Source organism: Aotus nancymaae, unplaced genomic scaffold (assembly GCF_030222135.1).
Source record: "Aotus nancymaae isolate 86718 unplaced genomic scaffold, 86718_ANA_hifiasm-v0.15.2.pri h1tg000021l, whole genome shotgun sequence".
Classification (NCBI taxonomy): Eukaryota; Metazoa; Chordata; class Mammalia; order Primates; family Aotidae; genus Aotus; species Aotus nancymaae.
Window position 1 is genome coordinate 10,330,664 of NW_026988433.1, and position 12,974 is coordinate 10,343,637.

Genomic DNA, 12,974 nt, shown 5'->3' on the forward strand with positions numbered 1-12,974 from the left:
ATGGGACCGCGGAGGGGAAAGCGACTTCAAAACGCAAGAGAGTGCACCTGAGTCAGAAATGACTCCCTATTAATGAGCCCAAGGATCATCGCCCAGGTGTCTGCAGTGCATCCTGGAGTCCTGACTAACCTCCAGCTACTACATAAGTCACTCCTCTGCGGTGAGATTGCAGCCAGAGCGTTTGGTTGCTTTTTTTTTTTTTTTTCAGGCGGAGTTTCGCTCTTGTTGCCCAGGCTGGAGTGCAATGGCACGATCTCGGCTCACCGCAACCTCAGCCTCCTGGGTTCAAGCGATTCTCCTGCCTCAGCCTCCCGACTAGCTGAGATTACAAACATGTGCCACCATGCCTGGCTAATTGTGCATTTTTAGTAGAGACGGAGTTTCTCCATGTTGGTCAGGCTGGTCTCGAGCTCCCGACCTCAGGTGAGCCGCCCGCCTTGGCCTCCCAAAGTGCTGGGATTACAGGCACGAGCCACCACGCCTGACGGAGAAACTCACTCTCCTTTCCATTTTGCTTTTCCTTTTCCTTTCCTTTTTCCTTTTCCTTTCCCTTTTCCTTTCCTCTTTCCTTTCTATCTTTCTTCTTTCTTTTTTGACAGGGTCTCAGTCTGTCACTCAGGCCGGATGGAGTGCAGTTACACAATCACGGCTTACTGCAGCCTCGACCTCCCAAGTATTTGGGACCACAGGCGCGCGCTACCACACCCAGCTAATTTTTAAATTTTTTGTAGAGATGGAGGAGGTCTCCCTATGCTGCCCAAGCTGGTCTTGAACTCCTGGACTCAAGTGCTCCTCTCGCCTTGACCTCACAAAGTGCTGGGATTACAGGCGTGCCCTGCCCAGGGAAGCTCTTGAAAAGATAAACTGAATGCTGTCTATGTATTTTTTTTTTTTTTTTTTTTTGAGACGGAGTTTCGCTCTTGTTACCCAGGCTGGAGTGCAATGGCGCGATCTCGGCTCACCGCAACCTCCGCCTCCTGGGTTCAGGCAATTCTCCTGCCTCAGCCTCCTGAGTAGCTGGGATTACAGGCACGCACCACCGTGCCCAGCTAATTTTTTGTATTTTTAGTAGAGACAGGGTTTCACCATGTTGACCAGGATGGTCTCGATCTCTTGACCTCGTGATCCACCCGCCTCGGACTCCCAAAGTGCTGGGATTACAGGCGTGAGCCACCGCGCCCGGCCTGTCTATGTATTTTTAATTGCCCATAGTCTCACCCCCTAACGATAATTGTTACCACCTTCCGTGTTTACCTGTCCTTATATGTGTTCTAAATTGGAGCCCCTCTCAGGCTTTCTCAGGAGACTGAAGCCTGGTAGACTTAACCACATACCGTGTGTCTTGTTTAATCTTGAGAAAATCTCTTTATATGCAGCCTGAGTCCCACTTGTGAAACGAGAATAACACTACAACACTTGCAGGGATGTGAGGGTTAGGGGAATGATGACCCAAAAAATGCTCTATAGATGGCAAATAATTGTTCTTTTCTATTTTGCTTAATTCTTCACTCACATCCATTTTATTTATTTCCCTCCTTCCCTGCCAACTTCATTCACCACTGTTACTGCTACCACTTTCATTTTCTGTTTACAACTTCTCTGTGTGTGCACTAAACCATGTGGTACAATCTTTTCCACCAGAGATTCACGAATGTCGCCTCCTCCTGACATCTTTCTTAAATAAAAGAGGAAATCCGCCCTCGCAGGAGAGTCAACACTACACTCGTGAAAGAAGAAAAGATCTTGTCTCCACCAAAGAATGTTTGATTATAACAATAGTAGCTTGCATGTATTGACACCCACTCCCCACTATATGCCAGAAACTATGCTCATTTGGGGGGAAAGAGTCCAGCTGAATTCATCTCCCAGAATTTTCTTAGGTTCCTATTGTGTACCAGGCACTGTGCTAGGCACCAGGAATACTACAGTGAACCAAAGAGAGAAAGTTTCTATTCTCACTAAGGTTAACAGTCTTAGACATATTAGCTGACTTAATCCTTACAAAACCCCTGTGAAGGGCCAGGTGCCGCGGCTCATGTCTGTATTCTCAGCACTTTGGGAGGCAAGATGGGATTGTTTCAGTCCAGAAGTCTGAGACCAGCCTGGGCAACATAGAGAGAACCTAACTCTACAAAAACAGAAAAGGAAGGAAGGGAGGGATGGAGGGAAAAGAAAGACAGAAAGAAAACAAAGGGAAGAAAGAAAAATACCAGAGTGTGATGGTGCACACCTGTGGACCCAGCTACTCAGGAGGCTGAGGTGGGAGGATCACTTGAGCCCAGGAGGTCAAGGCTACAATGAGCTATGATGGTGCCACTGCACTCCAGCCTGGACAACAGAATAAGACTTTGTCTCAGAAAGAAACAAAAACAAAATAAAAACCCTGTCAAGTAGGCATAACTGTCCCTAATTTCCAGATGTTGAAATCAAGGCTCAAAGCGGGACATGAATTAGGTTCACATGTGCTTAAGATCACACAGCAAATAGTTTTATTGACCTTAAGGTGCATATTTTTCACATTTCAACATCTCTCTCTCTCTTTTTTTTTTTTAATTGAGATGGAGTTTCGCTCTTGTCGCCAAGGATGGAGTACAATGGCACACTTTCGGCTCACCCCAAACTCCACCTCCAGGGTTCAAGTGATTCTCCTGCCTCAGCCTCCTGAGTAGCTGGGATTAAAGGCATGCACCACCACACCTGGCTAATTTTGAATTTTTAGTAGAGACTGGGTTTCTCCATGTTGGTCAGGCTGGTCTCAAACTCCTGACCTCAGGTGATCCACCTGCCTGGGTCTCCCAAAGTGCTGGGATTACAGGCGTGAGCCACCGTGCCCAGCCATCAATATCTGTTTGTTGTTGCATTGCAATGGATGGAATCTTAGCATGGTGTCCTCTTCTAGTTGGCAGCAATTCTCTTTCTTAATGCACAAATTATGGTGCATCTAACTAACAGTGGCATCTTGGATGTGATGAAATATGGACGGGTGACCAGTCCTGCGTAATAGATCAATGTCTTCAGTTTCACTCTTCAAGGTTTTCCTGTCCTACTTTGTATGGACAGGTTGCTGACCTCTGTAGACTGCTGCTTCAAACTTCCTTGTTCCTAGCTTCTAGCTATGATCAGCCAATGGGAGGCAGCCATGGCAGTTGGCCTCCTTGCCATCCACCCCTCCTCACCCCTCGAGCGGCATTTCTGGCAGTAACTGGGTCTCCCTTTGAATTGTTAGAGGATCACAGTCCCTGGACTCCTAAAACATAGCACATGCCCGGGATCTAGTCTCTAGCCTAGGGGTGGTGATGGCTTCCTGCTGTTGCTAATCTCTGCATTGTCTCACCACCTGTTTAGCTTTTCAACAGTTCCATTCTTGTGTAACCAATTCCCTGCCTTAAATTCTTTGTTCTACATACTGGGATGGGGTTCTGTTTTCTGGGTGGACTCTACCTGACACAAGTGGCATTTAAACCCAGATTTGCATTTCCTATCACACTCCACAGTCTTTCAGCTCTCAGGTACTAAAAGGAGGAATGATGTATGAAAAAAAGAAACATCCCAGTGGTCACAGACTCTTGGGAGAGGCAGTGGAATTATTGCAAAAGATACAGGGATCCACTTGTGCACCAAGTGGATTGATTAAATATCTTTCAGACGTATTATTATTTTCTAGTGTAAGTTACAGTTTTGGTGCAATGAAAATCCAAGTTGAATCTGATTAGCCTGGCTCGAGTTATATCCATTCCTAAATTAACCATCCTGACTAATCAAGCCCTGAGTCAAGTGTCCGTCCTTGGACCTGAGTTTGGAGACTGGTAAGAGGATGTGTGCCAGAAGAAAATTGAGATACTATTACCAGAAAAGAGAGTGATGCTAAGATATCAAAAACAACAGATGCGCACTACAGGAAGACTCATAATCACATATGCTAAAAATTATTAAATAATCTAGCACCCTTAACGCATCAAGTGGATGTGTAGGTGAGGCCAATTTTCTTACTAACAGAATTCCATTTTACTTGACACAGTGTATCCAGCTGAAGATGTTCAATTTCCCAGCTTCCCTTGCAACAAAAGGGCACAGTCTTGTCAAGGAGCCGTAGGTAGAAGTTCCTGAGAAGGGCATCTCTTTCATCAGGAAGCACTGCGAAAGATTTTGAAATGGGCAAAAAAGGGTACTGGCTGTCCTTCTAGCATATCCCTTAGTGCCATCTCCATCTTTCACTGTCTTTTAGCTATTTTACAAATTTTTTTTTCTGAGACGGAGTCTTGCTCTGTTGCCCAGGCTGGAGTGCAGTGGCACCATCTCGGTTCACTGCAACCTCCACCTCTTGGGTTCAAGCAATTCTTCTGCCTCAGCCTACTGAGTAGCTGGGATTACAGTCATGCACCACCACACCTGGCTAATTTTTGTATTTTTAGTTAGTAGAGATGGAGTTTTATTCTGTTGGCCAGACTAGTATCAAACTCCTGACTCAGGTGATCTGCCCACCTCGCCTCCCAAAATGTTGTGATTATAGGTGAGAGCAACCACACCTGGCCCTATTGTACAATTTTAAAAGTTGTAGAAAACTGATAGTAATGCAAATAGTTCTTGTCCGTAGAAATGCAAATGATTGCATCTAGAGGAGCTGCAATTAACTCTCTGTTGATATTGACTAGTTTCCCAGCTATTTGGAAATTCATCGCCACATTCCTGATTGCTTATGTATGCATGTATATCAATATGATTCTCTATGTGTACAGACATTTTTTTTTTGAGACAGAGTTTTCCTCTTGTTGCCCAGGCTGGAGTGCAATGGTGCAATCTTGGCCAACTGCAACCTCCGCCTCCTGGGTTCAAGCAATTCTCCTGCCCCAGCCTCCCAAGTAGCTGGGATTACAGGCATGTGCCACCAGACCTGGCTAATTTTGTATTTTTAGTAGAGACGGGGTTTCTCCATGTTGGTCAGGCTGGTCTTGAACTCCCAACCTCAGGTGATCCTCCAGCTTCTGCCTCCCAAAGTGCTGGGATTACAGGCGTGAGCCACCAGGCCCAGCCTTCTTCTTCTTCTTTTTTTTTTTTTGAGACAGAGTTTCACTCTTGTTGCCCAGGCTGGAGTGCAATGGTGCGATCTCAGCTCACTGCAACCTCTGCCTCCCAGGTTCAAGCAGTTCTCCTGCCTCAGCCTCCTGAATAGCTGAGATTACAGGTGCCCACCACCACACCCAGCTAATTTTTTGTATATTTAGTAGAGATGAGATATCACCATGTTGGCCAGACTGGTCTTGAACTCCTGACCTCAGGTGATCCACCCACCTCAGCCTCCCAATGGGATTACAGGCGTGGGCTACCATGTTCAGCCCATGTATAGACTTTTTAAAGTTTTTTGAACTGGTTTTAACAGCTTACTGATTCTCTTACTAATTAATGAGTGAAATAAAATATTTGACACTTTATTTATTTTTATCACAACACTTCACAGGCCAGGTGCAGTGGTTTATGCTTGTAATCCCAGCACTTTGGGAGGTTGAGGCAGGCGTATCGCTTGAGCCCAGGAGTTCTAGACCAGCCTACTCAACATTGTGAAAACCCATCTTTACAAAAAATACAAAAATTAGCCAAGTGTGGTGGCACACGCCTATAGCCCCAGCTACTCAGGAGGCCTAAGGTGGGAGGCTTTCTTGAGTCTGGGAGGTTGAGGACGCAGTGAGTTGTGATCTTGCCACTGCACTGTAGCCTGGACAACAGCATGAGAACCTATCTCAAAAAAACAAAACAAAACTTCCCGGCCGGGCGCGGTGGCTCATGCCTGTAATCCTAGCATTTTGGGAGGCCAAGGTGGGTGGATCACCTGAGGCCAGGAGTTCAAGACCAGCCTGGCCATCATGGTGAAAACCCATCTTAAAAAAAAAAAAATTCCCAAATAAAAAGTCAAGTTGGCACATTAAAAAAAAAAAAAAACCCTTCGTTTTCTCCCTTCTTTCTAAATGGACCACGAAAATAAGGCTAACAGTACCGCAGTCATCTTGCAACCATGAGACACACCCCTGAGAATGAAGATCTGCATGCCAAGAACTATGGACTGGATACATATACATATAAACAGCCTGGGTTTCTGATAGCATCATTGAGTCATCATATCAGCTCTTGACTTTCTCTGTTTGGAGGTTCCTATTGTGAAAGACAAGTGCTCCCCTATCTATTTAAACCAGTGCAGCAACGTTTTCTATTATACCACAGAATGCATTTCTAACTGATACTAGCAGAAAGCCAGGTATTTCCTTTAACACAACGGAGAAACCTGTGGTCAAGCAAAGCATGCCTGATGGTAAGAAGACAAAGGTGAGACCAGGCTGAAGGATGATAGGGAAGTGATGTTGCAAGACTGGCCATTCAGGCGAAGCATGGAGGAAAGGCAATTTGAGGACTCACTTCCTGAGAAGCCTTCTGTTGAAGAGAATGAGTGAATGAGTTTGCTCTGGGCTGCTTGAGTTAGAAGTGACTTCTGAAACATGTGATGCCTTATTACAACGTAGTCTAGATTTTCAAGAAATCATGGGTTTCATTTTTCTACTCTTGGGGCTGGACGGGTTCTGAGCCAGACATTTTCTTTGACCTGGTTCTTTCCAGACATTTTCAAGATGATCACTTGGGGTGAAATGACTATTGATTGATTGCCTTTCTAGCATCCACTTCAATAACAGATAGATTTTGATTGGAAGGGTTCATCTCTCCCTGCCCCACCCCCATGTGGTCCTGTTGGGCCTTCACAGCTCCCCATTCAGAGGCAGAATGTGTGTGACCCAGGCCTCAGCCAATCACCCCCATCCAGAGGTGGAACGTGTGTGACCCTGTCTAAGCCGATCAGCACATTGTGTTCTGCTGATAACAGTGACAAACTGATTCAAGGGTAGATCAGTCAGAGTGAATCTCAGCAGATTTTGCAGGAGCTCTAGAAAAGAAGCTCTCAAGCCTGGGCAACGTGGTGAAACCTTGTCTCTACTAAAAAAAAAAAATTAGTTGGGCGTGGTACCACAAAGCTGTTGTCCCAGCTACTCGGGAGACTGAGGCAGGAGAATCACTTGAACCAGGGAGGCAGAGGTTGCAATGAGTCAAGATTGCACTACTGCACTCCAGCTTGGGCGTTAGAGCAAGACTCTGTCTCAAAAAAAAAAAAAAAATTAGCCCGTTGTGGCAGCGTGCACGCCTATAGTCCCAGCTACTCAGGAGGCTGAGGCAGGAGAATTACTTGAACAAAGAAGGCAGAGGCTGCAACGAGCTGAGACTGCACCACTGCACTCCAGCCTGGGAGGAAGAGTGAGACCCTCTCTCTAAAAATAATAATAGATAAATAAATAAATAAATTTTAAAAATAAAAAAGAAGAGAGTTCAACAGCAGGTTTCCAAGATGCCGCCCTAAGGAAAAAGTGGTTCTGGAAAAGCGGGGAAAGGGGGAGCAGCCTCTGGGAGTGACAGTGCTGACAAGCAGGCTCAAGGTCCCAAAGGTGGTGGCCATGCAGTAAAGGTCAGACACATTCTATGTGAAAAACATGGCAAAATCATGGAAGCCGTGGAAAAGTTAAAGTCTGGGATGAGATTCAGTGAAGTGGCCACACAATACAGTGAAGATAAAGCCAGGCAAGGGGGCGACTTGGGCTGGATGACCAGAGGGTCCATGGTGGGACCATTTCAAGAAGCAGCATTTGCCTTGCCTGTAAGTGGGATGGATAAGCCTGTGTTTACAGACCCACCAGTTAAGACAAAATTTGGATATCATATTTTTATGGTTGAAGGAAGAAAATAAAATCATGTGAAAGACAAAAATAAAAATAAAAAAAAATACAAAAGAAGCTCTTAGCTGAGCACAGTGGTTCATGTCTGCAATCCCAGCACTTTGAAAGGCCAAGGCAGGTGGATTGCTTGAGCCCAGGAGTTTAAGACCAGCATAGGCAACATACTGAGACCTCATCATAAAAAATTAGCCAGGTGTGGTGGCACATGCCTGTGGTCCCAGCTACTTGAGAAGCTGAGCTGGGAGGATCGCTTGAGCCAGGGAGATTGAGGCTGCAGTGAGCCATGATCACACCACTGCACTCCAGCCTGGGGAAAAAAAAAAAAAAGCTCTCTCTTTGTAAGGTATATTGCTGAGTTAAAATGAGGAAACTGAGGCCAGCGAGAAAAAATGAGAATCCAATTTATTCAGCTCCCGGGCAAGGTTCTGTGGTCCAGGAAGGGGCCAGAGAAGTCGCAATGGGCTTCTCAGGGCGTGGGGTTTTGTAAGAAGTGGAGGTAGTTGATTGGTCATTGGGAAACAAAGAGCAGACAATTTCATTGGTAAGGAGATTTGATTGATTGTTAGGGAAACAGAGCAGACAGTTTCATTGGTAGGTTGACTGGCTGGGGAGGTTAATGTTAAACTGCCATTGGACAAATCTTCCGTGGGCTTTTTAAATTTTGAAAGGGTTGAGTGAGGAATGCAGGAGTGGGCATGTGGAGCCTGAATGGAGAAACCAGATAGGAGCAGGTGTGGGGAGCCAGCACAGAGAGGTCTGATAGGAGTGTGTGTGGGGAGTCAGCATAGAGAGATAAGTGTGTCCATTTGGCTCTTTAGCGAGGCAGCCAGCCTTACACTCTTTATCACTGGACTTGAGTCTCAGAGGACGCACATTAGAGTTGTTTACAACCATCTTGCCACCATATGGTCTAAAAATAAAATCAATATTGAAGAGAGCACAGCTGAGAGATGGTGAACGTTTGACCCCCTAATTGCAGCCACATCTGAATCAGCTCTAACCCTGGACCTTTCAATTATGAAAGTTAACAAGTTTCTACTTATGTGTAAGCCAATTTGAAAAGGAGTTTACTTCTTAAATTAGTCCTGAAGGACACATAGAGTTAGGGCTAGGACAGTCCTTACTAGGATTGATTAAGACTGTTTTAACCCAGTGTTTCTGAACAGTTTTCCTCTGCTATGACACACAATAGAGGCTATGCCCTTGCATCGCGCATTCTCATAAACAAATCTACATTCTGATGAAACCCCAAAATAATTATGGGGATGTAAAGCACCAAAACAATTTGTAATTGTCAAATTTTACAATTCTGTGGTTTTCACAATTACTTACATCTGTAAGGTTGCTCACTATGGACTATGGCTGTCACTTGATTCCTTTCTCTCCCACACAATAAAGCATTTTAGGGTATTTACAACAAGGTCTAACCCAAAGAGAATCAGCATAAGGCTAATGTCCAATTTGTCTAATTTAAGTAATTAAAATATCAAAGTCTTGTAATTTTATATTAGTAAATAGCCAGCTGCAGTGGTATGAGCCTTAGTCCCAGTAGCTTGGGAAGCTGAGCTAGAAGGATGGCTTGAGCCCAGGAGTTCAAGGCTGCAGTGAGCTAGCTATGATCGTGCCACTGCACTCCAACCCAGGTGATAGAGGAAGACCCCGTCTCTAAAAATAAAAACAATAATAATAATATTAGCAATAAATTCCCAGACATAAGCCACACATACGGCCAAATCTAATATGCCAATGGATTGGGGCCCCCACAGATAAGAACTGAAAAGTGAAATGGGCTCCATGTATTCCCAGGCTGTATGAAATACCATCAGAACTAATAAACTTTCACCTGTTAGCTCTAGTCTAAGTTGAAAACATGTATTCTTTTTCTGAAAAGAGAATTTTTATTTGTCACCTTTCTGTCTTGTGGATATCCTTCGAGAATTGCTCTCTTAGCAAGATGGCACCTTCTTCTTGGGTCTCTGATGTTCGAAGTGGTGTAAACAATATTTTTAAATGAAAAAAAAAAGTAGGGCCGGGCATGGTGGCTCACACCTGCAATCCTAGCACTTTGGGAGGCCGAGGCAAGTAGATCACCTGAAGTCAGGAGTTCGACACCAGCCTGACCAACATGGAGAAACCCTGTCTCTACTAAAAATACAAAAATTAGCTGGGCATGGGGGTGCATCCCTGTAATCCCAGCTACTCTGGAGGCTGAGGCAGGAGAATCACTTGAACCCTGGAGGTGGAGGTTGCAGTGACAGATTGCACCATTGCACTACAATCTGGGCAACAAGAGTGGGACCCCGTCTCAAAAAATAAAAAAACCTCTCCAAAAAAAAAAATAGGAGTGTGGGAGTAGATCTCAGTTTCAAGACTAGTTGGATCCTGGAGATAAAACAGCCTATTCTAGAGCCTCTCTCTCACTCTTGCTCTCAGAGAATTATAAAGCAAATATGAAAAGTGTGTATGATTGGTGATTCTGGGTAAATATGTGGGAATTTCTTCATACTATTTTTGTAGCTATTCTGTAAATTTGAAACTATGTCAAATTTACAAGTTTTTTTTTTAAGGTAACTGTCTCTTTTCATCTTTTGGCTCCATCCCTATGCTTTCTTCATACTCCTCAGATACTTAGGTTATTTTCTATTAGTTTAGCAATCCCAGAAGAAATAGAAATTATCTTTTCCAATAGTTCTAGCAAACAACTCAGGCGAATGTCCCATTAGCATTTTGAGTCATGTGCCCATCCCTGGGCCAATTACAGTGGCCACAGGGATAGAATGATCTGATTGGCCAGACCTGATCATGTGCCTTTTATTTTATTTATTTTTTCAGAAGAAAAAAAAAGGAAGAAAGAGAGAAAGAAAAAAAAAATGAAGAAGAGGAAGAAAAAGGAAGAGAAAGAGGGAGAGAGAATGGGAGTATTGCTTTATTGCCCAGGCTGGAAAGCAGTCTAAAAATGGGAATTGAAAACCTCTTTTATGCCAATAATTGTGCTTAACAATGGAGACAGGAAGGAATAAGGGAAGAAAATAACAAACAAGCAGCCAACCAATATTTCATTTAAACCTATGAAATACTATGCAATTACTGATGAGTGATTTACTTCCAATTATATAGTCACTTTTGGAATAGGTGTGATATGGTACTGATAAGAATGTATGTTTTATGTATTTGAAGTGGAGAGTTCTATAAATGTTTATTAAGTTTACTTGTTCCGGGTCTGAGTTCAAGTCCTGGATGTCCCTGTTAATTTTCTATCTCGTTGATCTGTCTAGCATTGACAATGTGATGTTACAGTCTCCCACTATTATTGTGTGGGAGGCTAAGTCTCTTTATAAGTCATTAAGAACTTGTCTTATGTATCTGGGTGCTCCTGTATTGGGTACGTGTATATTTAGGATCGTTAGCTCTTCTTGTTGCATTGATCCTTTTACCATTATGTAATGTCCTTCTTTACCTCTTTTGATCTTTGTTGCTTTAAAGTCTATTTTATCAGAGGTGAGAATTACAACTCCTGCTTTTTATTTATTTATTTATTTTTGCTCTCCGTTTGGTTGGTAAATCTTCCTCCGTCCCTTTGTTTTGAGTCTTTGTGTATCATTGCATGTGAGATGGGTCTGGATACAGCATACCGATGGGTTTTGGCTTTTTATACAGTTAATAATATATATGAGTTTAATACTGACATTTGATGCTAGCTGGCTGTTTTGCCCATTAGTTGATGTAAATTCTTCACTATGTTAATGTTCTTTACTTTTTGATAGATTTTTGGAAAGGCTGATACTGGTTGTTCCTTTATATGTGTAGTGCTTCTTTCAGAAGCTCTTGTAAAGCAGGCCTGGTGATGGTGAAATCTCTAAGTTCTTGCTTGTTCGCAAAAGATTTTATTTTTCTTTTTCTTTTCTTTTTTTTTTTTCTTTTGAGACGGAGTTTTTTGCTCTTGTTACCCAGGCTGGAGTGCAATGGCGCGATCTCGGCTCACCGCAACCTACGCCTCCTGGGTTCAGGCAATTCTCCTGCCTCAGCCTCCTGAGTAGCTGGGATTACAGGCACGCGCCACCATGCCCAGCTAATTTTTTGTATTAGTAGAGACGGGGTTTCACCATGTTGACCAGGATGGTCTTGATCTCTTGACCTCGTGATCCACCCGTCTCGGCCTCCCAAAGTGCTGGGATTACAGGCGTGAGCCACCGTGCCCGGCCAGATTTTATTTTTCTTTTGCTTGTGAAGCTTAGTTTGGCTGGATATGAAATTCTGGGTTGAAAGTTCTTTTCTTTAAGGATGTTGAATATTGGCCCCCACTCTTTTCTGGCTTGTAGGGTTTTTGCTGAGAGATCTGCTATAAGTCTGATAGGCTTCCCTTTGTGGGTAACATGACCTTCCTCTCTGGCTGCTCTTAGTATTTTCTCCTTCATTTCAACCCTAATGAATCTGACGATTATGTGCCTTGGGGTTGCTCTTCTTGAGGAATATCTTTGTGGTGTTCTCTGTATTACCTGGAGTTGAATATTGTCCTCCCTTACTAGGTTGGGAAAGTTTTCCTGAATAATCTCCTGAAGAGTATTTTCCAACTTGGATTCATTCTCTTCGTCACATTCAGGTACACCTGTCAAATGTAGATTAGGTCTTTTCACATAGTCCCATACTTCTTGGAGACTTTGCTCATTCCTTTTTATCCTTTTTTCTCTATTCTTGACTTCTCGTTTTATTTCGTTAAGTTGGTCTTCGACCTCTGATATACTTTCTTCTGCTTGATCAATTCGACTGTTAAAACTTGTGCATACTTCGCAAAGTTCTCGTGTTGTGTTTTTCAGCTCCATTAATTCACTTATATTCCTCTCTAAATTGTCTATTCTCATTAGGATTTCGTCAAACCTTTTTTCAAAGTTCTTAGTTTCTTTGCATTGGGTTAGAACAAGTTCTTTTAATTCACAGAAGTTTCTTATCATCCACCTTCTGAAGCCTACTTCTGTTAATGGAACACACTCGTTCTCCATCAGGGCTTGTTCCGTTGCTGATGAGGAACTGTGATCCCCTGTAGAGGGAGAGGCATTCTGATTTTGGGTATTCTCAGCCTTTTTACACTGGTTTCTTCCCTTCATTGTAAATTTATCCACCTGTCATCTTTGTGATTACCGACTTTCAAATTAGGTCTCTGAGTGGACGTCCAACTTGTTGATTCCCAGCACCAAAATCTGAGCAATCCAT

At 43.5% G+C, this 12,974-nt stretch overlaps 1 pseudogene; it reads left to right on the forward strand.

Annotated features, from left to right (window-relative positions):
- Window positions 1–7,381: 7,381 nt before the first annotated feature.
- LOC135276219 (peptidyl-prolyl cis-trans isomerase NIMA-interacting 4-like) lies at window positions 7,382–7,777 on the forward strand (annotated as a pseudogene).
- The last annotated feature ends 5,197 nt before the right edge of the window (window positions 7,778–12,974 follow it).